Genomic DNA, 21,625 nt, shown 5'->3' with positions numbered 1-21,625 from the left:
TCAGAAACCAGCCTATAATGCATAGGGTAACTTGAGGTGAGTCAGACAGAAGAGGGACCTGACTTAGTAGGCTAGCCTATCTTGAATCCCATCCCTTTGTGTGATTAGCCGCCAGAATAATACAATCTAAATACAAAATATGATTGGGCTATAGGTCCAAACCGAGTAAGCATTCAGTGTAATATAGAGGTTATCAAAGATTTTCTAGTTTGTATTTTCTTTTAAAATATACATTTTGGAGACAAATGGAGTCATACCACAGGTCTATATCCAGGGATGGATTATTGAATGGACCTACTGGGCCCAAGAGCTCAGGGGGCCCTGAAACCTAAGACTGTGTGAAGTTGCTTCTCCGCCCTTCTCTTCTATTTCCACAAAACTCACAAGTCGTCATAATATAAAGGGTCATTTTTTTTAAGTCTTCCGGGGAAGTATGCCCCCGGGCGCCCCTATCTTAACAGGGGAGGGTTTTTTTTGCATCTATGCCCAGAGGTTCAAAATCCATCCGTGCCTATGTCCGTTTGGTAGGCCTATATCCTAATTGACTGACTTAACTAATGACTTGTTTGTGATTTTAATAATATTTTTGCATGGCAGGAAATGTATTGAAATTCTGTTATTGAAATTCACACCGCACCACAGATTTGGTCCCCCCCCAATGTTGACATCATGGCTACGGCCTTGGCCAAGGCTTCTCAGTTTTATTCCCCAATCACTCTTATCTTGCCTTATTTCTCCTCATTTCGAATGTTGCCTTTTAGGCTACTTATTTTATTTCACATTAAACATTAGGCCTAGGCCTACAATCTTCTTGAATTTCCCCTTGGGGATCGATAAAGTATCTATCTATCTATCTATCTATCTACAACTAGGCTCCATCCATCCATCCATCCATCCTAATATTATATAGGCCTATAGGCCTACACAGTGGCGATTCTAGACATTTTTAACAAGGGTGGCACTCAGGATAGGAATTTCATGACCCCTTGGGTTGGCCGTTAGGCCCCTTTGAAAATCAGAGGTTTACAGGCCACGGTGGCCTTGGTGCCCCCTTCTTTCAATATTCTGCTTTGCGTCCTACTAATAGCGATTTTTTTTAGCCTGTGGCCTGTCAAAATTATCTTAGCATTCACAGCGCAAATTCATTTAGTCTTTTACGCAGTGGAGAAAGTGACAGTGCAAAAAAGAAAGTGCGTCCAAATTCACCCATTCTCAGTTGAACTACTCGCGAAGTAGCTTATTCATCACACAGACATCACAAGTATCACATGAAAGAGCTTTTTCTCAGCTTTTAAACAATATTAGCCGATAATTGCTGTGTTGAATGGTTCGCGAGAAAAGTAAATAATATAATTCAATTTAATCATACATTCTACTGAAGGTTTTGCGTCCCATGATCTCCCTACCCGTTCATCTCGGTTGAATACTTTACGAACCCTTCTTTTAACACATGACAAACCATATATCAGAATAAACAGGAGACCTTACCGAACACAAAGGTGTAAAGCAGTCCCCTGTACAGTTAGCCGTTCCAGAGTAATCCAGTTTTGAATTTGCAGTAAAGTTCGACATACATGGATGTCTCCAAATTTGGGCTTTAAGTTTTACAGTGTGTTTAAATTGTTCCACATGATTTCATAACGGGCCAAATACAAAATAAATGTTATAAATATCGCCTAGATATTGGTAAATCAGAGGACAGCTGACTAAGAGTTTGTGAAAGTAGCCTTAATAATCACAAAATGCTAAGCATGCATCTAGGCTATTTGAGTTTCTTAAAGCTGAGCTGTGCTTAAATTGTTCAATACATGATTTCATAACAGGCCAAATATAAAATAAATGTTATATAGCCTAGATATCTGTAAATATTAGATGATCAGATGATTTACAGTTCTATGTAATATGTCATGTTTTTGTAATGTTTCATACAGTGATGCAGGTCTACTGCAGTGAATAGGCTAAATACAACTTTGATCATTTTTATAGCCTACTACTGTATAGTTAACTTTGGCCTTGGTGCCCTGACATGTGGCCTTTGTGCCCCCCACCAAATATGCCCAACTAAATAAATTCCATCATGGGGACACAATATAATCAATTTTATTATATTACTGTAAATGAAGATATACAAAATATACTCATCCAAGACATTTCCCCCACTCTATGGCCATCTATTTTTGTAGCTGTTACAATAATTTGACCTGCTTTTTTGTCTATTTGTTTATTTTCTCAAGAAACGTGAGGTTGGTATGAAGGAGTGTATTGTGTATGTGAGCAATTTCATCTTCCTGAATCTCAATATTATGATCACAACAAGTCTGGGCAAATTATTATTTAAATTTTCACGTGGGGTAACTTGTTGCAGGGCAACCATATCCGGTTCCATGTCTTCCGATTAGATGATTAATCATCAGTTTCTTGAGAACTTTAAAGTTCTCAAGAAACTTGAGGTTGGTATGAAGGAGTGTATTGTGGATGTGTGCAAACATTGTGCAACCTCTTGCAGGGCAACCACATAACCGGTTCCATGTGTTTTAATTGGATGACTTCCATGTGTTTGAATTGGATGACTAAAGTTCTCAAGAAACTCTCCCTGAATCTCAATATTCTCAACTCTGGGCAAATTACAAGTCAGCACCAGTGCTGCATTCATTGTTTTGCACTTTTATAATCACATCACCAAAAGTAGGTTATTGGTTTTACCAAAATAATTTGGCACTATTTTTAAACTACAAACCTATAAAGTATTTTGATACAAAATATGATGCCATTTTTTTCCAACTAAATAAAATAAAAATGACAACATACTATTTTGTATTTTACATACATGTATCAGACATACTGCTGTTGGCTGTAGGAACTCAAGCTAGGTAGTACTGATTGTTTTGTGTTTGTTTTGTGTTTATGTTAGTTTTGATCCAATTTGACAGCTTTGCTATGTTGCCCACCCAAAATTTCTACCAGCCCACCCAAATATATAGCCTAGCCTAGGTTAGAACCAGCCCTGCCCTGCATGGAGACATATTTTACGATAATAATGGAGAAAATGTTAGCAAAACTTTAGGTTTTTGTTAACGGAATCTCCCGACCCTCATTCATCTATTTGCGCAACAGCCCACATTCTGCCTTCAATCCAGCGAGACAAGTGAAATAAATGTTGTTTTTTTTAAGCTGTCATCGTCATAGGCACGATATTTAGGCTACCTCTGTTAAGCCTACACAAAGTTGCGTATTAAGGAGTATTTCCTGATCGGAGAAACCTTTCGTTCCGTAGTTCAATTGTGCCGCAGGCCAATAAAGGCAAGGAAATTTTCCGTAACGACCTCGCTGAAGATTCATTGAATACCCCTGGTGTATAGCCTACTGTATTTTCTGTATTTTGTTTTTGTTCTTGACAATTGTCAGTGTCTCTTGAGTGATCAGAGCTAAATGTTTTGGGCTAATTTAGATGTCATTGTCTTTGATTTACCGGTTTGGCTCTAAAGCTGTGATTCTTAAACTAGGGGTCGCGACCCCAAATGGGGTCGCCAAAAACTTCCGTGGGGTCGCCAATTTTTTCTGTATTCAGTCTGAAATTATTATTGAGTTCAATTTATGAGTTCAATTTAATATGTTGCTTGCGAATAGGTTGACAACGCTACAACGTCCAGTATTAGCCCAATAATTAGGCTACGGCGCTATAATCATGGCTAATTTACCACTTGCCACTTATTCTGTCCTCTTCAAAAAAAATCTGGAAGCTTGGCAGATTTGGCAGCATTTTCGTCTTTTTTACCTGGCCTTTCCAGTCCCTCATGGCCTCTTTCTACCATCAATCCTCCCTGACGCTATCACTACGGGCCGGCCCAGCTGGTATCTGAGAAAACTTTTTAGAAAAGACGGGCTATATGGACCCAACCAATTAACTCTTCTTGGGAGGGGAAAACAACCCATGCAGAGGCTGTGGTGTTAGGCATAGGATGCGAACGTGTGTTAACCTGGCCCTAGCCAGATGAATTTCGCTCCGCTAGCTCCACTCATCCATCTGGAACCGATCCATTGAAGTGTTGCTTCAGAAGGCTGGACCTAATCAAAAAATGCTTGCATATGATTGAATAAGCCACTTGTCCGTCATCTATTGACGTGCTACTTCAACCACTCACATCGAAGCTAACCCGTGATGCTGATAACAGTCTCACAGTCGCTTCTACGCTATGTCACATCTATGAAACTCCCGCCCTGCGTCCTGATTGGCTAAACCATAAAGTTGGTTGGAGAAATCACTCTCAATGGAAGAGGTTCCAGATGGATGTGAGTGAAGCTAGGCGGAGCTAAGCGGAACGACATTCATCTGGCTAGGGCCAGGTTAAACGTGTGTAGCCAACTGAGAAGATATTAACGTGGCAAATGTTATTTTTTTCCCTCGACCGGCCCAAAAGTGAAGCGGCCCACCGGGAATTCTCCCGATTCTCCACTCCGGGCCTGGAAACAATGTAACTATCTGCTCCCACTACCCAAACTCAACTTGTTCCCGCTATTTTAAGTAAAACAAAACAAAAGACATAGGTAGCCTATAGCCAAAATGGACAGGTGGCTGCTTAAAAAATTGAACAAAACCTCGGAAGTGCCATCTACCAGTGCGTCTACTCCTCCGTGATCCTCAGACGGGACAAGTCTACAGGCTGGTGAGAATAAAAAACGCGTCGGCATTATCAGAAAGAATTTCTGAAATATGAATTCACTTGCCAAGTTAAAGATAACCTCGACCACCCACAATGTGTCATTTGCGGCGATGTTCTGTCGAATGAGAGCTTAAAACCTGTCAAAATGAAACGACATCTCAAAATACAGATGTCGGCTCAGCACCTTGGAGGAAAATCTCTGTGTCACCGTATGCAGCATTCCTCCTAGAATTAACTAACCTTCCCATTGAAATTGTTAAAGATAGTAAACCAAAAAAGGGAAATAAAAAAATACTGTTATTGTTATCGCCATAAATATAATTAATGTAACGTTGTAGGCCTAATGCTGGATGTGTATGTGTGTGTGCGTGCTTGTGTGTGTGCGTGCGCTACGCACATAGCACTCTGATCTGATATGGCGGCAGCCTACACTTGTTTAATCGTGATTGTTTGGTTTTCTTTTCGGTTCTTGTTCATATGGAGTAAATAAAACAAATGCTTTGCTTTCTAGTTTTTGCTTGATTTAGTTGTTAACGTTTGAGGGGGGTATTTGAGTAGGCTAAGGACCTAGATTTGGGGAAAGTGGGGTCGCCAGACCTCGCCATACTTTTTTGTGGGGTCGCCAGACAAAAAGTTTAAGAACCACTGATTTAGACGACATGAAATTCTCCCCATTGTGGAATGAAGGGGATGCTACAAGGAAGGGAATTCAAACACACCCGACACCTATGTCATGTAATGTCATTTATTTATCTCAATTATTTCTAGGTCCCACTCACCTCCCGTTCTGTGTTGCTATCTTGCTAGGCCATTCCAAAAAAGGTTCGCTAGTGCTTTGATGCAGGTGATTCATTTCGGACTGACCCTGTTGTTTTCTTTCATTCATTTGATTTTTGTTCATTCATCCTCCTCCCCCAAAATAGTTCCAAACTATATTCTACTGGTGCCAAGCAGTGGGAAAAGCAAGCCAAGTTGAGTAAGAAAGGCTATGTGCACAATAATTTACATACTTGCCTTTGGTCATGTTGCATGCATATCTAAACATTCACCTTGCTCCATGTCCTCTCTGAATGGAAAGTTTGTGTCGGACAATTCAATGTGAAATGTCTCCCTCAAATTATGATTAGGCCTACGGCCTTGTTTGAAACACTATCATATCACACCATCATTGCTCAATCTATCATGATGTAGGCAGAAATTCTTTATTAAAACTACACTCATATTTCACTATGTTCTCAGCATTGTTAATTGAGCACAAAATGAGGAAGTTGTCAAATCTGTCTTTATGCATAATGTTTCCTGTGGATTTCCATCTGTATGTGATATGATGGCTTGATTTGCAGATTATATGGGTGTGTTCTGCATGTTAGAATTCTTTGCAGAATTCCCCACCCCTCTCAGTGTTGGCTATAAAACCAGGAGTCCGCAGTCACCCTCATCAGTCTGACTACACACACAGTCTCTGTGCATCCAACCGATCTAACGTCACCTGTCTATTGTTCAGTTCGTGAGTATATATTTCTGATTATATAGAACAGAAACTACACAGCCTGTTTCTGTTAAACATAAGTATGTCTTTAACTATCTAGGTTTGTTTTTGTTTTAAAGTTTGAATGTATTGAATGTATTTTAAGATTAAGACTAGTAATGGCATTTGAGCATATAATCCATCAAATTAACTAAGGATTTCTTGAAGCAATTCCATATGTTACTTAAAAAGGATGCCAGATAGGCCTACTTAGGCAGTGTTGGGAGTAATGCGTTACAAAAGTAATGTAATTACTGTAATTGTTATATTTACTCGGTACAAACTTCAGTAACGCGCTTTACAATGCAGTTTAACCCAAAATTAAGCGCTTGTTTTGTTTTGATACATATTCGCAAACACCATGCGAGAACAACAGAGGAGAAAAAATCCGCGCAAAATAGTAGAACGTTATCTCCTGATACTGGTTGAATATGACTGTGGCTGCAGCAGACTCGCAGGCGGACTCTATTTGCGGGATGGACATAAGCCTACGCTCATTATTTTCAGCTTGTCAGAGACAAGGCTATGAAGAACATAATAGTTAGTAGTGCACTTTGTGTGCGAAACCGAAAGATCTCTCAGCTCGCGAAATAGCACAAGTAAATTAATGAAACATCTAAAGTAGTGCCACGCTAATCTTTTTGATTCTTGATAAAACACAAACTATGCTGTTGTGCATGTCAGCTTTGTGCTGTGAACTTAAATTGAAGAGAATAAAGGGATAGAAATGCAGAAAAATATTGTGTAGCCTGGCAGTGCCACCACTCCCACCACGCGCATCACACACTTTGCGTTGGGCACCAAAGGACAGAGGGGGCACCCAAATGTAATCAATGAATAGTAGCTTTACTGCAAACTGCCTTTCACTCTTCATCAATAACGTTTACAATGTCAAAATGCACTAACACGATGTTACATGGAAGTTTGATACCTTTTGGGTTCTCTCAATCACCACGTAGTACTAGAATTGGTGGGTCTTCAATCATTCGTTTTCCAAGCATTTAGGCTACATGAAGCACATGATATGCTGAGTCGACTGAAACGCATTCCATTTAGATAGCTAGGTGGATACCAGGCTCATAATTCACTTGTATTTGCAAAACGAAATGTGAAGCAACATGTCATTGCATACTTCAATTTCCAAAGCAATGAAGGTTGCTTAAAACAACTTAACATTGTGCATATTATTGTTAATATTGTGCTATCAATGTAACTCAAACAAATAAGGCTTGTAAACAAGAGCTGGCAAAAGGGCATTATGACAGCGTAAAGATCAATGCTCTTAAAGTGACAGTGCACCATTTATAAGTAAAACAGCATTTCTTCAGAAATTAATGTTTAAAAATACACAGTAATGGTCTGTAAATAATAGGCCTTTTATTTTACTTTAGGTGTTTGAGTTATCATTTAAATGTCACTCACTCAAAGCCACTCACTTAGAGCACCGAAATGGCCAGCAGGCCACCATCTTGACATGTCTTTATTAAAGGAACCGTATGTAAAAATTGTATTTCAATTAATCATAAAATTGCCCTGATATGTCACTAGACATTAAGAAATCATGTTCATTTCAAATACTTATATCACTGACAACAGTAGTCTGGCCAGGATATTGTCATTTAAAAAGTGAAGTTGCAGCCCTCAACTGATGTTGATGTTGTCATGTTGTGTTTTGGCCTAATGCGCCACCCTCCACCTATCTACTAATCACAAAGTCAGTAGTGTTTCGTCATCCGGTTGCCAACTCTGCCAGTCAGAGGGGAGGGGAAGGGGATACACCGCTCTACAGTAATTTGAAAGTGATTGTAGTACCCATTTTGGCCACAATCTTACATACGGTTCCTTTAAGCTTTGATTTACAATATAGTAGGCTCTCTATTGATTTTAATGAGTAGGCCTAGGCCTTAAAGTTACAGTATTTCTATCACAATTTACCAGACTTTGACCTTTTGTCGGTTTTTAACATTCTGACTATTATGGTTCCTTGTATTGCATTATGAGCACTGCGCCTATTGCATTCTACTGTTGCCTTAAGCCTAGCTCAGTCATTATGCTATACCACATCTCCCTCCATTGGAAGAGCAAGCTGCATTGAGCGTAATAAACTGCATTTAGAATGGCAAATCCATATTTCTAGATATTTTGGTGAAAGTAACTTAAAAGTAATGCAATAGTAGTGTAATGCCTTACAATTCAGAGACAGTAATATTATAATGTAACAAATTACTTTTAAATGACAATAATAAGTAATGCATAGTACATTACGATTTTGAAGTAACTTGCCCAACACTGTACTTAGGCAACGTGGTCACTCACCACAATGGGCCTTTTACAGGGCCATTTAGGATATCGAAGGTAAATATACACTGGAGTATCTCCGTAAGGGCCTTTTTTACATACTGACAAACATTGATAATGCCATTCATAGGCCTGTTAATAGCGAAAATAAGGGATTTATTTCAACATACCGTATTCACTGCAGGTTACACTGCAGAATCATCCGACGTTGGGATGAAACGTGGCACCCATGATTTGAGTTGTCCGAACTCTCTATATATACGGCTCTGGATTCAGCCAGTCATAATCAAGGACCGGAACTATCCGTTTTAGAATCGTAAACACTAAACTGTTCTGATGCATCCCCAACAATGGGGGTTGGGTTACACTTTACTTGACAGTATCGACATAAGAGTGACATGACACTGTCATGAATGTGTCATAAACAAGTCATAAACGTTTATGACATAACACTTCTGTTATTAAGTGACATTCGGTTTTTGTCATAACAAATTAGGGTTAGGGTTAGGGTTAGAGGTTAGGATTAGGGTTAGGTTTAGAGCTAGGGTTCATGTGTCATGACAGTGTCATGTCAGTCGATACTGTCAAGTAAAGTGTTACCGGGGGTTGTATATATATATATATATATAGTAGGGGTGTAACGGTTCATGTATTCGTATTGAACCGAAACGGTACGGGCGTCACGGTTCGGTGCATGAATTTACACGGAGAATACACGGTATAAAAATACATAAAACTCGTGTGGGGATTAATTAATGTCATGCGCAATTACTGTTAAGTAGCGAGAGTTACGGGAGTTCTTTAGCGACACCTAACGCTAATCTGTAGCCTCGCCTTAGCTCTGAAGCTCTGATTGGCGCCTATGTTTTTTTTTGTCAGGTCGTCGGTCGAGTCCGTCAGTCATTAGCAGTACTAAGGTTAGACCTACAAGAGTTAGAGGATCCGCTGGTCTCTTTAAGATCGCAAGTTTGAGAACTTCAGTTACAGTAACGTTAGTACAGGCGAAAGAGTGGTGGATAAGATGAAATTGTGTGTCGGCGTTGTTCAGCATTGGGTATGTGAGTGGAAAAAATGCTACACATATTCGAAGCCATCACCCAGATGATGTAGGCTACCAATCACTGAAACGAGGGGAAAGAAACTTCCCGTGCGCTTCAGCAGCCTTTGGATACACATACAAATAGGCCAAAACCTATGGCTTAAATTAAATGATTTCGTAATGACAGAAAGCTATGTAAATCGCGTGGTAATTACCTTTATGTTGGGGTAACTCGTAACTTCTCACATGAGGAGCTGGTAGTGTAAGTGCAGACAGTAAAATAAAGTGACAACGCTAACCAGGCTAATAAACAAACCATGCTACGGTGAGTTAACGTCAAAGGGCAAAGTCACGTGACTTCTAGTTGTAGTCTGTTTATGAAATGAACAATTTCGGTTTTTTTAAAAAGGCAAAATAGTGTGATATTTTCACAGTTAGTAGGCTAGATTATTACTTTACACACAATGAAAAATATTGAGGCAAATTGTAGACCCTTCCATATACAACTAAACACAGATGTTGAAGGTCTTGCTTAAGTGGATTTTTAAAAATCATTTTCTATGTAATTTGCACTTTCAGAAATAAGAGATGCTGTAGGCCTATTTTCAGTTTTATAGCTGATTGTCTTATTTTGTTTACAAGTTACAGATTGAGTCTGGGCACTTATTGTACTGTTCAGCCTACATCTTACACACTTCAGGCTGTTGCAGATAGCTCAGGGAAGAGACTGTATGACACTAGGTGGTACAGCCTGAGACATGTACAAAAAAAAATGCTTTCTGCATTTTTGTTTTGCTTTTCCCTCCATTGTACCGAACTCGTATCGAACCGTGATGTCCGAACCGAGGTATGAACCGAACCGTGACTTCTGTGTACCGTTACACCCCTAATATATAGTATATATACTCTTTTGATCCCGTGAGGGAAATTTGGTCTCTGCATTTATCCCAATCCGTGAATTAGTGAAACACACTCAGCACACAGTGAATACACAGTGAGGTGAAGCACACACTAATCCCGGCGCAGTGAGCTGCCTGTAACAACAGCGGCGCTCGGGGAGCAGTGAAGGGTTAGGTGCCTTGCTCACGGGCACTTCAGCCGTGCCTACTGGTCGGGGTTCGAACCGGCAACCCTCTGGTAACAAGTCATATATACGTTGTAAACAGCAATATGCCTTTGCTTATTACTTGTGATAATCACATATTTTAAAAACAAGTGTAAACACGCCCTTTGTAGCATATTTGTGTGATTTATGTGGAATGTGTGAAATGTCCTTTTGAATTGTGGATCTCTGTATATGTTTTCCCTAGGAGATGAGTGGGACTAGCACACTTCCAGCAAGCAGCAAACTGACACCAGGACAATTTCTGAGATCATCCAACAACACTTACTCTGCAATTCTTAAGGTAGAATTTGTAATTAACTATAAAGCATCTGATGTAGCTGTGAAATAAGGCATCCCTGACCTCTGCTATTTCATTACAGGTAGATGGGAACTTTGTGTTGGTAGCAAACGCAACCGCAACAACAACCCTTTGGGATACTGGCACAGCAGGACAAGCAAGTGCATACATCAAGATGGAGCCGAATGGAGACCTGTCCATCTTCAACAAAAACAGTGAGGTGGTGTGGTCGTCCAACACTGCGATCAAGCCTTTGGGTGGCACTACGCTCCAATTGACAGATAAAGGGCAACTAGAAATCATGTACAATGGGAAGAAGATCTGGAGTCGCCCTGAATGATAATTCATTCTCCTGATGCTGATGTACCACACAGATATAAAAGAATCAGTAAATGCCAGTGTGTCTGAGACTAGCAGATTAGATTTTTCTCAAATAGATATGTAGGATAGTCATTAGCTTCAGCATTGTTAACATAAAGCCAAATGATTTTACTGACAATGAAATGATTTAGGCTACTGATGATTAAATGCATTTAATAAAGACAAAAACAAATTATGTTCAGAGTATGTTGTTCTTTAAAATAAATGAAGGGAAATCTCCATTATTCTAATTTAGCAGTGAAGAGAAATCTTAATTTGTCTGTTACATCAGATTCCATCATCCATCCCTGCTTTGCACAGCAATATCTTACATGGCAAAGGCAAATTTATGAATTCACATTCCAAATTTGGAACGTTCACATTCCAAAGTGACATGCATACAAAAAAGCGTTTGGCGAGAGGTCATGGAGTACTTTGCAGGGATTGTGCAGAAGTCTACCGGGCAGGCAGGAGTAAAGCAGAATCCATGCATACACCCAAATGCCATTCCTACCCTGGATGACGGGAGGCGTGAGGGGAGGGGGTGGGTTGAAAGCGAGAAAGCAAACCAGTTGCTGCAGCATGAACAGGTAGGCTGGGAATAAATAACCCATGGGGTTTTAGCGGATGCCTTTGCAACTTACAACAATATTAATAAATATTAACTTAATATTAATATTAACATTTGCAACATTTGCAGCAAGAGTGAAAGTCATCTATAGCCTGGGTGCCAGCCGAACGTAGCCCCGGCCACAACATTTAAGGTCGGGAAGGTCGGTCTGGCATTGCTCCGTTGTGGAGCAACTATGCCCGAACCAGAGCGGTTCGGACCAGAAAAACTCCTGAACTGTTATGTTCAGAGCTAAAAATGCAACTGTGTTTAACAGAGGGCAGATGTACAGTACCCTCCAGAATTATTGGCACCTCATGCTAAAGTTGACTAAAATCTGGTATAACAAATAATCTGTTGGTGATTTATTGTAATCTTAGCCTGACGAGCCGGACCCACATTAAAATGTAGGGTCTGGGCACTCACCGTTCGCAGTGATCAGTCCGAGGGGCGGGATAATCGGTTGTCTTTCAAATTCCCTCTGCACGCAATAGGACATCGCTGAGTCCCATGCGTTTTCCCACCAGCGGAGCTAGTTGGCTAGTTCAAACTTTTGCCAACTTAAAAAAAGCTTAACTCGTGTCACGCTGTTTGCCAACAGCAACATCCATCTTCTTTGTTTTTAAGTAGCAGGGAATTCAAGCCAAACCATTGTAATTCTGCCATCAATACCATGCCATACTTGCAGTACACTGCCCCCCCCCCCCTGCCTCTCCTCTACATACACAGCACATAATTTCATCGGGAAGCTTCTCCAACACACATCCCCAACATACTTACAGCACACTGCCCCCCCCCCCCCCAATACACAGCACATTGTCTCATGAGGAAGCTTCTCCAACACACATATTGCACACTGCCCTCTCCCCACATACACAGCACACTATCCCATCTCCCCTGTCATCCCACCAACACACACACCAAGACCCCTGGCAGTTGGGTTAGCCCCTTGAGCCGTGGATCTGCCCAAGGTTTCTTCCTTGGTAAGGGAGTTTTTCCTTGCCCCTGTTGCTCTTGGGTGCTCCTTGTTGGTGCCCCCTTCCCAATCCCAATTCTCCCCCACCTTTCTTATGCAGCCCTTGCCACTTAATCTACTAAACCCCTCTTCTACTGCACTTTTTACCCCCCCCCATAAATGCACAAATAGGCTGACACCAGACATAATTTCACTGCATTTCTTACTTCCAGTAACTATATGCATGTGACAATAAACTTCCTTGTATCCTTGTATCAATCATTATGTTAAGCCCGCCTAACGTCTCTATACACGATTTGATTGGCCTGATAGAAGTTTAATTTTTCCAGCTCACAAGCCAACGGAGAGTTGCTAGACTAGCCCTGGCAGCAAATGTAATTGCTAGGGTGCGTCTAGATTTCTAGGCTATTGTAATCTCACAATGAAAACAAAAAAGGAAAATATCTTAAAGAAATAAATATTTTTAACAAAAACATGTTGCTCACAATTATTGGCACCCCTGCTTATTATACCTCCTTAAGCCTCCCTTTGCCAGTAAAAAAGCTTGTAATATTCACCTATGACACCCCATAGAGTTGGAGAATACAAAGCAAGAGATTTAAGACTGTTTGTCTTTACAAAATCTCCCCATATCGTCCAGATTCCTAGGTCCACTTGTCCATTCTCCTCACCCCACTTTTTTTCTATGGAGTTTTATAGAGTTTGAATCAGGGGACTGAGATCGCAATGGCCGAAGCTTGATTTTGCGTTCAGTAAACCACATTTGTTTTGATCTGAACTTTTGTTGTGATTCATTGACCTGAACTTTTGTTGTGGTTCATTGACCTGAACTTTTGTTGTGGTTCATTGACCTGATGAATGGTCCAATCATGACCAATGTTTAGTGTCTTGGCAGAGATTGACCAGTGCCGGCCCGAGCCTTTTGGGGGCCCTAAGCAGAATTTGATTTGGGGGCCCCCTCCCACAACGCAGAGTCACCTGTGCTTGGCGATAATTGACAACTTCACACTATAATGTTATATTATAAATTAATAGAGTGAGGTTATGTATTAATACAGTGACTGATTATGAACTACTGCCCCCCTGGACACAGATGCATAAGGACCCTCTCCCCCTACCCTAGTTGTGCAATGTGGGTACAAACGGGTGTGTGTGTGGTTGTAGGCTGAGTGGGGGGTCTCGGGGTACTCCCCCAGAAAATTCTGAATTTGGTAGATGTGATATCCTGTATTCTGGTGCATTTTTGGGATGGTCAGCTGGAGAAGGGCAGTACCTAAATTTGTTCAGATTCATAGCCTTTTGCTTTTTGATTTATATAGGTAGTGACTTCACACAACTACTTGGGGTTCAGGGTCCCTTGACCTCTTGGGCTCGGTAGGCTCATTCAGTAATCCATCCCTGCTCACATGCCAAAAATGTTTTGGGGCTCCGCTCTAGACTTCTGGCCCCATGTGCTTGGTAAACCAATGTATTAATATAGTTGTTATTTACACCAACCCTGTCACCTTTTAATCTTAGAGGGTACTAAAATCACAGATTTATTTGAAACATTCATATTCAAAGTGAAGCACTAAGGGTGGTTTACTGAAGTTGAATTGACAAATAACAAAATACAACTGCATTTATATTTGTTTTAAACAAGTACATCAGTTTAATGACTTGTTTTTCAACAGATTTGCAGAACAAATCCGCAAATGTGCATTAAATTAGCAATCTTCAACTACAAAATAAAACCAAAATAGACAAACATTAATAATCAAAAATAAAATGTCCCAAAAAATAGATACTTATTCCTACTTCGTTCCTGGCTTTCAGGCATCTGCAACTCTGCAGTGGACAAACCTGCAATGATTAAATAAATAAATAAATAAATAAATAAAATTAAAAAACTATGTTAAATGTGTCATGTCATATTAACAGGCTATGTAACCATTTGCCATCAAGAAAACCTCACCTTCTGTGTCATCAGCCATGGAGGCAGACACTTGATGAGGTAGTTAGGTAGAGGTAGAGATGTGCTCCAGAGTACTTCAATAGTGTCTCTGAAAAAAAAGTGCATATTTGATTGAGCAGAATGAGTTTATTTTGCTATCATTACTTACACTCATCAACAAGCAATTTCACATGTAACAAGCACCGCTACATCACTCGCCACTATCTTCATAAAATTTAAGTCTATTTTCATCACAGAAGTCTCCCCACCCAACATGGTATATTTTCTCAAACACTACCATCTCTGTCCAAAGATCTTAGAGCAGAGCGCACTTACTGTTCCATCTTTGCCTATGAAGCTGGAACGTTACCGATGCCCAGAGTCGCGCTAGTCAGTGGGTTGCGGTTGGGACTGGGAGCTTGGGCTTAGCCTGCTGTTGCTATCAGACTTACCACTATGTTACATATTGTTGAACAGTAATAAACTATCAACACTTTCAGGTGCGAAATCAGAAACAATCCCTCAGTGGTAAATTTGCCTTCAGCTATGTTTTCATGTAGCTACTGTAGTGCTAATGTCCACTTCAGTCAGCTAGCTAACTTTAATTTACAACATAAGCCCACCTAGAGCTAGGGTACATGCTTGATGGAACATCAAAAACAATCCCAATATCCTTGACATCTGAAATACACCTAGATAAATATATATTAATGGGAGACATTTCTCTGTTGATGGCGGGGATTTAGCTCTGGTGATGGCTTATATTCGATCATGACAGCTAGCTAGCTACCTCAAGCACAAAACATACTGTAAATAATCATGCAAACATACCTGTATCTTGCTCGTTTTTTTCTCCTCCTCTGTCATTTCATTCTTTCTGTTTTCGGCACCAGAGGGATACGTCCTTTTTTGTGACTTGTCTTAACATCTCACCGTCTCTTTCGATTTTTGAACTTGATGCAGTGTCTGTTTATGCGCGTGACTCAAAGGCTGGCAGACACAGTAGAGAAATGAAATCAGAATTTTCTTGTTTTGAATTATTAATTGTTTCATTTATTCATTCATTGATGTCACTTGTTTACGTTATTTATTATGTAAAAAAAAAAAAACTCGATTGGGGCCGCTTAGTTCACTTATGCCTCGGGCCGGCCCTGAGATTGACAGATTTCCTTTGAAAATGTTCAGGTTTTTCTTGTTGTTCGTGATACCATGCACCTTACCATATTTTTCAGACTATAAGTCGCTCCTGAATATAAGTCGCATTTATTTAGAAATGTATTTCACAAAATCCAAAACCAAAAACAGAGACTATGTAACTGGATTATTGAGGCCAAAAAGATGAAGACGAAGGAGTGAAGGCAGCCAAGAGGAGGGCAGGAAGTAGGCTAATTGCAAAGCAAAAGATTCACTGAAAGAAAATGCCATGTGGTACACCAAAATGTATCTAAAATGTGGAGAATACAATGCAATCAAGCATTGTGGAGTCACAAGCTGGCAGCAGATTAAATGCTCATGAGAGAGAAAAAGATGCAGTTTTAGACGTGACCAAAGCAAGCCAGGCGATAGGCCTATATAGGCCAGACGGTAATTGTAAAGCAATTTACAAAAGATTCACTGAACAAAAATGCTGATATGATACATGAAAATGTAGCTAAAAATGTGGGGAATGCAATGCAATCTAGCATTTTAGGCAATGTGAAGTCACAAGGTGGCAGCAGATTAAATGCTCACGATAGAGAAAAACACGGTTTTAAAAGGACGTGACCGAAGCTGAGGCAAGCCAGGCAAAGGCCTGTATAGGCCCCAGGGGCGGAGTGACAATCAGGAGTTTTCCCGGTGGGCCGGCCGATGAGTCTGCGTGGTGTGGGCCGGTCCATAGAGCTATTACAGCGGCCGCGAGTTGTCCGCGGCCATCGACCTGGCTCATGCACTAAGAATATTCCGCGAAAATCTCTGAGACTCATACTTTTAAGTGTTAAAAGTCCAACCAATATTTATACCACTTGCTCACTGTCTACAGTATATGTCATTCATGGTTACCCTGCACACTCATCTCTCCCATGCTGATTTTTGTGTAGGCTAGCCTTAGTTTTTTATCTTAATTCATGTTTGTCTTATTTAGGCGTTACAGAACTTTCATCCCAAATAAAAAATTACAATTTAATTTGTTTGTTTGTACTTAAATTAACGTAAGCCTAAACTAGAATGGAGCAAAGCCTCCTGGGAATGGGGAATGTGTTTCTGGTTTATCCAATGAACCGATTGCAGGTCAAGTCTATACAGAAATGTAGGGGGATAAATGAGCGGCCCCTCGTCTAATGGCATGACCCTACAAACGATCAAGTTCGAGGAAAGCTACAGGAGTTTTGACAGTCGACGGATTTGCGTGATTGCTTGCTGTTTTACATATGGATGGAAGGCAGAGAGAAAGGTTAGGAGCTAAAGCATTGACGTTATTGAAACTTGCACAAGCTAGTCTTATGTTGATATGTAGCCTAGGCCTAGCCTAATGACTAATTAGTGGGCCACTCAGGCTCATAAATGGTTTGTGGAACTCGTTGGAATTGTCTATATGTAAGCCTATATAGGCTTACTTTAATCGTTCTCGTACAAAACTATTCAAAGTGCCTGTTTTTTCAATTATTTAATTACCTGTGTTATTAGGTTGACATTGTCTGTAGGCTAGGCCTTTTTTAAATGTATACAGGCAACTATTGGAGTGCTATGATACCCAGATATGTCCTTGCATGATGCTTGAAATTTCCATCCACCCACAAAGCTGTTTATACTGCACTGTTGCATATCTAGTTCCTTACACATTTATTGAAAGTGCCTGGTTTGTGGGTGATTGGCTTGTTGTATTCATTGCATTAGCACTAGGCCTATATATTTTGTTTGTGCTATTGATGTGTGTGCATGTTGGGGGGGGGGGGGGGGGGGGGTGTGGCGGGGGCCGGTGCCGTCAGAATTTTCCCGGTGGATTTTAGTGTCCCACTCCGCCCCTGATAGGCCCGACGGTATTTGTAAAACAGTTTACAAAAGATTCACTAAACACAAATGCTGATGTGGTACATGAAACTTTAGCTAAAAATGTGGAGAATGCAATGCAATCAAGCATTTTGGACGATGTGGAGAGACAAGCCGGCAGCAGATTAAATGCTCGAGAGAGAAAAAGATGCGGTTTTAAAAGGACGTGCAGACCGAAGCTGCAGCAAGCAGGTGATATTTAAAAATTTATTTCACTAAATCCAAGACTAAGAACAGACAGACTATGTAACTGTTACACATTGAGGCCCAAACTATTGAGAATTCTATAGGGAATGTTGAAGACAAAGGAGTGAATAGCGGCAAGAGGCAAGGCTGCTGACAAGGGCCTGACGCTATTGTTAAGCAATTTACAAAAGATTCACTGAACAAAAAATGCTTATGTGGTACATGAAAATTTAGCTAAAAATGTGGAGATTGCAAAGCAATCAAGCATTTTGGACGATATATTGACACAAGCTGGCTGCAGAACAAATGCTCGCTGGCCACCGAGAAAGCGAGAGAAAAAAAGATGCGCATTTAAAACCAGGGCCTAAATTTCAGCACGGGATTGCGGGTATTGCGCATAAATTATTACTAAGTATTGAGCATACTAATAAAAGTCCCGCAACTCTAGCCATCATAATGCGAGAAACACATTTTACAGCGCTGTCTGACATTAATCTAATAATGGAGCGGCCTGAATGTGGTGGGACACCTAGGTGAAGTTAGTTTTCTTTAAAATATTAGTATAAAATACAGTGTGCATACAGTGACTATAAGAAGAGGTGTGTCTGATGAGTCCCAAATAGGGTAACTATTCTGCATTGGTTTGGAGTCAGTAGGTCACATGGCTTGCGAGGTATTGAAAAAAGGAGACTATTCCTGATGGCAAATAATGTATTTTCTTTAAAATATTCATATAAAATACAGTGTGCATACAGTGACTATAAGAAGAGGTGTGTCTTATTAGTCTCATATAGGATAACTATTCTGCATTGGTTTGGAGTCACTAAGTCACATGGCTTGCGAGGTATTGAAAAAAGGAGACTGTTCCTTAAAGGAAATAATGTATTTTCTTGAAAATATTCATATAAAATAGAGTATGCATACAGTGGCTATAAGAGGTGTGTCTGATGAGTCCCAAATAGGATAACTATTCTGCATTGGTTTGGAGTCACTAGGTCTCATGGCTTGTGATGTATTGAAAAAAAGGAGACCGTTCCTTTTAGGAAAGAATGTATTTTCTTTATAATATTCATATAAAATACAGTGTGCATACAGTGGCTATAAGAATAGTGTGTCTTATTAGTCCCATATAGGATAACTATTCTGTACTGGTTTGGAGTCACTAGGTCACATGATGTCAAAGCTATTGACAAAAAAAGACTATGATGGTAATTCAGAAGGTACTTTATAGACGGTCCCTAAGTAGGCCGGCTGGGAGCAAGTAGACAGGTCATCTGTTTGTACACTGTCTGCAAACACGGGTTGAAACCGGCCGCATAAAAAAAAAAAATGAATATCTGTCGAATATCCGAATATCAAATATCAAACTAACTTCACCTCGGTATGCGGGACTATTGATTGGACAGACCAACTCTATGGCAAGCCGATTGAGCATTTATTCAGATATCTTGATATCAGGCATATTTGTCATGTACATGCAAGCCATTTCTGCCCACTAGTTAACTAGTGAGCCATTTCTGTGTGAACTAGTTAACTAGTGACAGCCAAAATGCCCACTAGTTAACTAGTAAGGCCCAAATTATCTCTAGTTAACTAGTTCATATGTTTCATATCTTACTAGTTAACTAGTAATGCTCAGCATGTTCACTAGTTAACTAGTGGACATTGAAATGTGCACTAGTTAACTAGTTTAAAGACTTATATATTTTACTAGTCAACTAGTAAGGTACAAAAATGTTTACTAGCTGACTACTGAATGTCAAATTCCCACTTGTTTACTTCTATGTAATTTGATCAGCCGCTTGAGCATTTATTCTGATATCTTGATATCAGGCCAACATGCAAGCCATTTTTGTCAACTAGTTAACTAGTGAGCCATGTTTGTGCACACTAGTTAACTAGTGACAGCAAAAATGCCAACTAGTTAACTAGTGAACACATTTTAGCTTCACTAGTTAACTAATGACATGTTAAAGGCCAAAATGCATACCAGTCAGCTAGTTGAAGGCTTTTGGGTGTCACTAGTTAACTAATGACAGCCAAAAATGTGCACATGTTTACTAGTGAAGGCAAAACACCTCACTAGTTAACTAGTTGCAGTAGGTCAATGTCACTTGTTAACCAGTGAACCATAAATGGCTTACTAGCTAGCTAGGTGATGGCAGTAGGCTCACTAGTTAACTAGTTGATGCATCCTTTGTCCAAACTAGTTAACTAGTGAGGTCATAAATGTATACTAGTAAACTAGTTCAAGACAAAATTCACACTAGTCAACTAGTGGCGCAGAATTCAAATTAGGAGGCGGAGAATTCTGGAAATTGAGGCTTTCTATTGGCTCCCTATGTCCAAATAGAACATGACAACCAATCACAGTGCAGAATTTCATGAAATCACACCCACAACATTTGCATGTGGCACACAAGTTAACATGCTGGACAAAGGAACTCTAACTAGTAAACTAGTGGCTTCAGTGTGACACTTACATGTAAACTAGTGAAGGCAGAACTGCTCACTAGTTAACTAGTGAAGACACAAATGCCCACTAGTTAACTAGTGAGGTCTAAATTTGTGTCACTAGTTTACTAGTGTGCACCAAAACACCCACTATTGAACTAGTGATGGCAATTTCCATTCAACTAGTTAACTAGTGAGGTGCAAAAAGTGTCACTAGTTTACTAGTGTGCCCCAAAATGCCCACTAGTTAACTAGTGAAGGCCATTTCAGCCCCACTAGTTAACTAGTGAGATGCCAAAATGGTCACTTGTTAACATGTAAAGGCCAAAATACCCACTAGTTTACTAGTGAGGGTGTTGTGGGCCTTACTAGTTAACTAGTGGCATGCATATTTTGTTCACTAGTTAACTAGTTACACCTAAAAACACAAACAAGCTGACCGTTTTTGTCCACTAGTTAACTAGTGGAACAATTGAAGTCTCACTAGTTTGCATGTGTGGCAGTGAAGCAGCTCACTAGTTAACTAGTGCCTGAAACGCTATTATGCAAATTCTAATGAGAGGGTGGGTAGAAGACTCCTATTGGGTATTATATAAGAATCCCACCCAGTCTAAATGTAAATGTACTGTTCATAGCTTCACGATCAGGTCCTGATGGGTGCCCCTAGTGGCTAAAGTGACACACTGCTCTGCAACGGTAGCCTACTTCAGAATAGATAGTAAAGCAGAGCCTGCAGTAGGCTATGCAGTATCTCATATTCTGTCAAAATGTTTTTAATAATAACAGGGAAACCCCATGCTTTAACTAGAAAATGTAATTCCAGGGAATTACCATTGCATGTAAATGCAGAAAAGCTGCTGTTTATAACATCATATTACTTACAGTATAATTATTCAGATTACATAGACTTACAGTATTCTTGAAAACCACAACATTGTTGTAATACACCACAATACAGCAGTATGAACACTTATCAACAATGTAAGCTTGAAGTAAAAAATATCACAGTTGTTGAAACCAATTTTAAAGTTACCCAATAATGATTAGGGAGAAACTAGATGTAAAGTAATAGGTCACATTTGGTGGTGATATACACTGAACAATAAGATTCAGCCCTTCAGATGATCAGTTTTAGACAGAACTTAGGTTA

The 21,625-nt window shown here is 40.0% G+C and overlaps 1 long non-coding RNA gene across 1 annotated transcript; it reads left to right on the top strand.

Annotated features, from left to right (window-relative positions):
* Positions 1–6,098: 6,098 nt before the first annotated feature.
* Positions 6,099–11,485, top strand: LOC143116520 (uncharacterized). The gene is made up of 3 exons (XR_012985823.1): positions 6,099–6,168; positions 10,837–10,932; positions 11,012–11,485. It is a non-coding gene; the product is annotated as an uncharacterized LOC143116520 (long non-coding RNA).
* The last annotated feature ends 10,140 nt before the right edge of the window (positions 11,486–21,625 follow it).

This window comes from Alosa pseudoharengus, unplaced genomic scaffold, assembly GCF_046254945.1.
Source record: "Alosa pseudoharengus isolate Yale_2024_CS ecotype anadromous, Long Island Sound unplaced genomic scaffold, YU_APseudo_1.1 YU_APseudo_1.1_scf_11, whole genome shotgun sequence".
Classification (NCBI taxonomy): domain Eukaryota; kingdom Metazoa; phylum Chordata; class Actinopteri; order Clupeiformes; family Clupeidae; genus Alosa; species Alosa pseudoharengus.
This window is presented reverse-complemented; position numbering and strand designations above follow the sequence as displayed.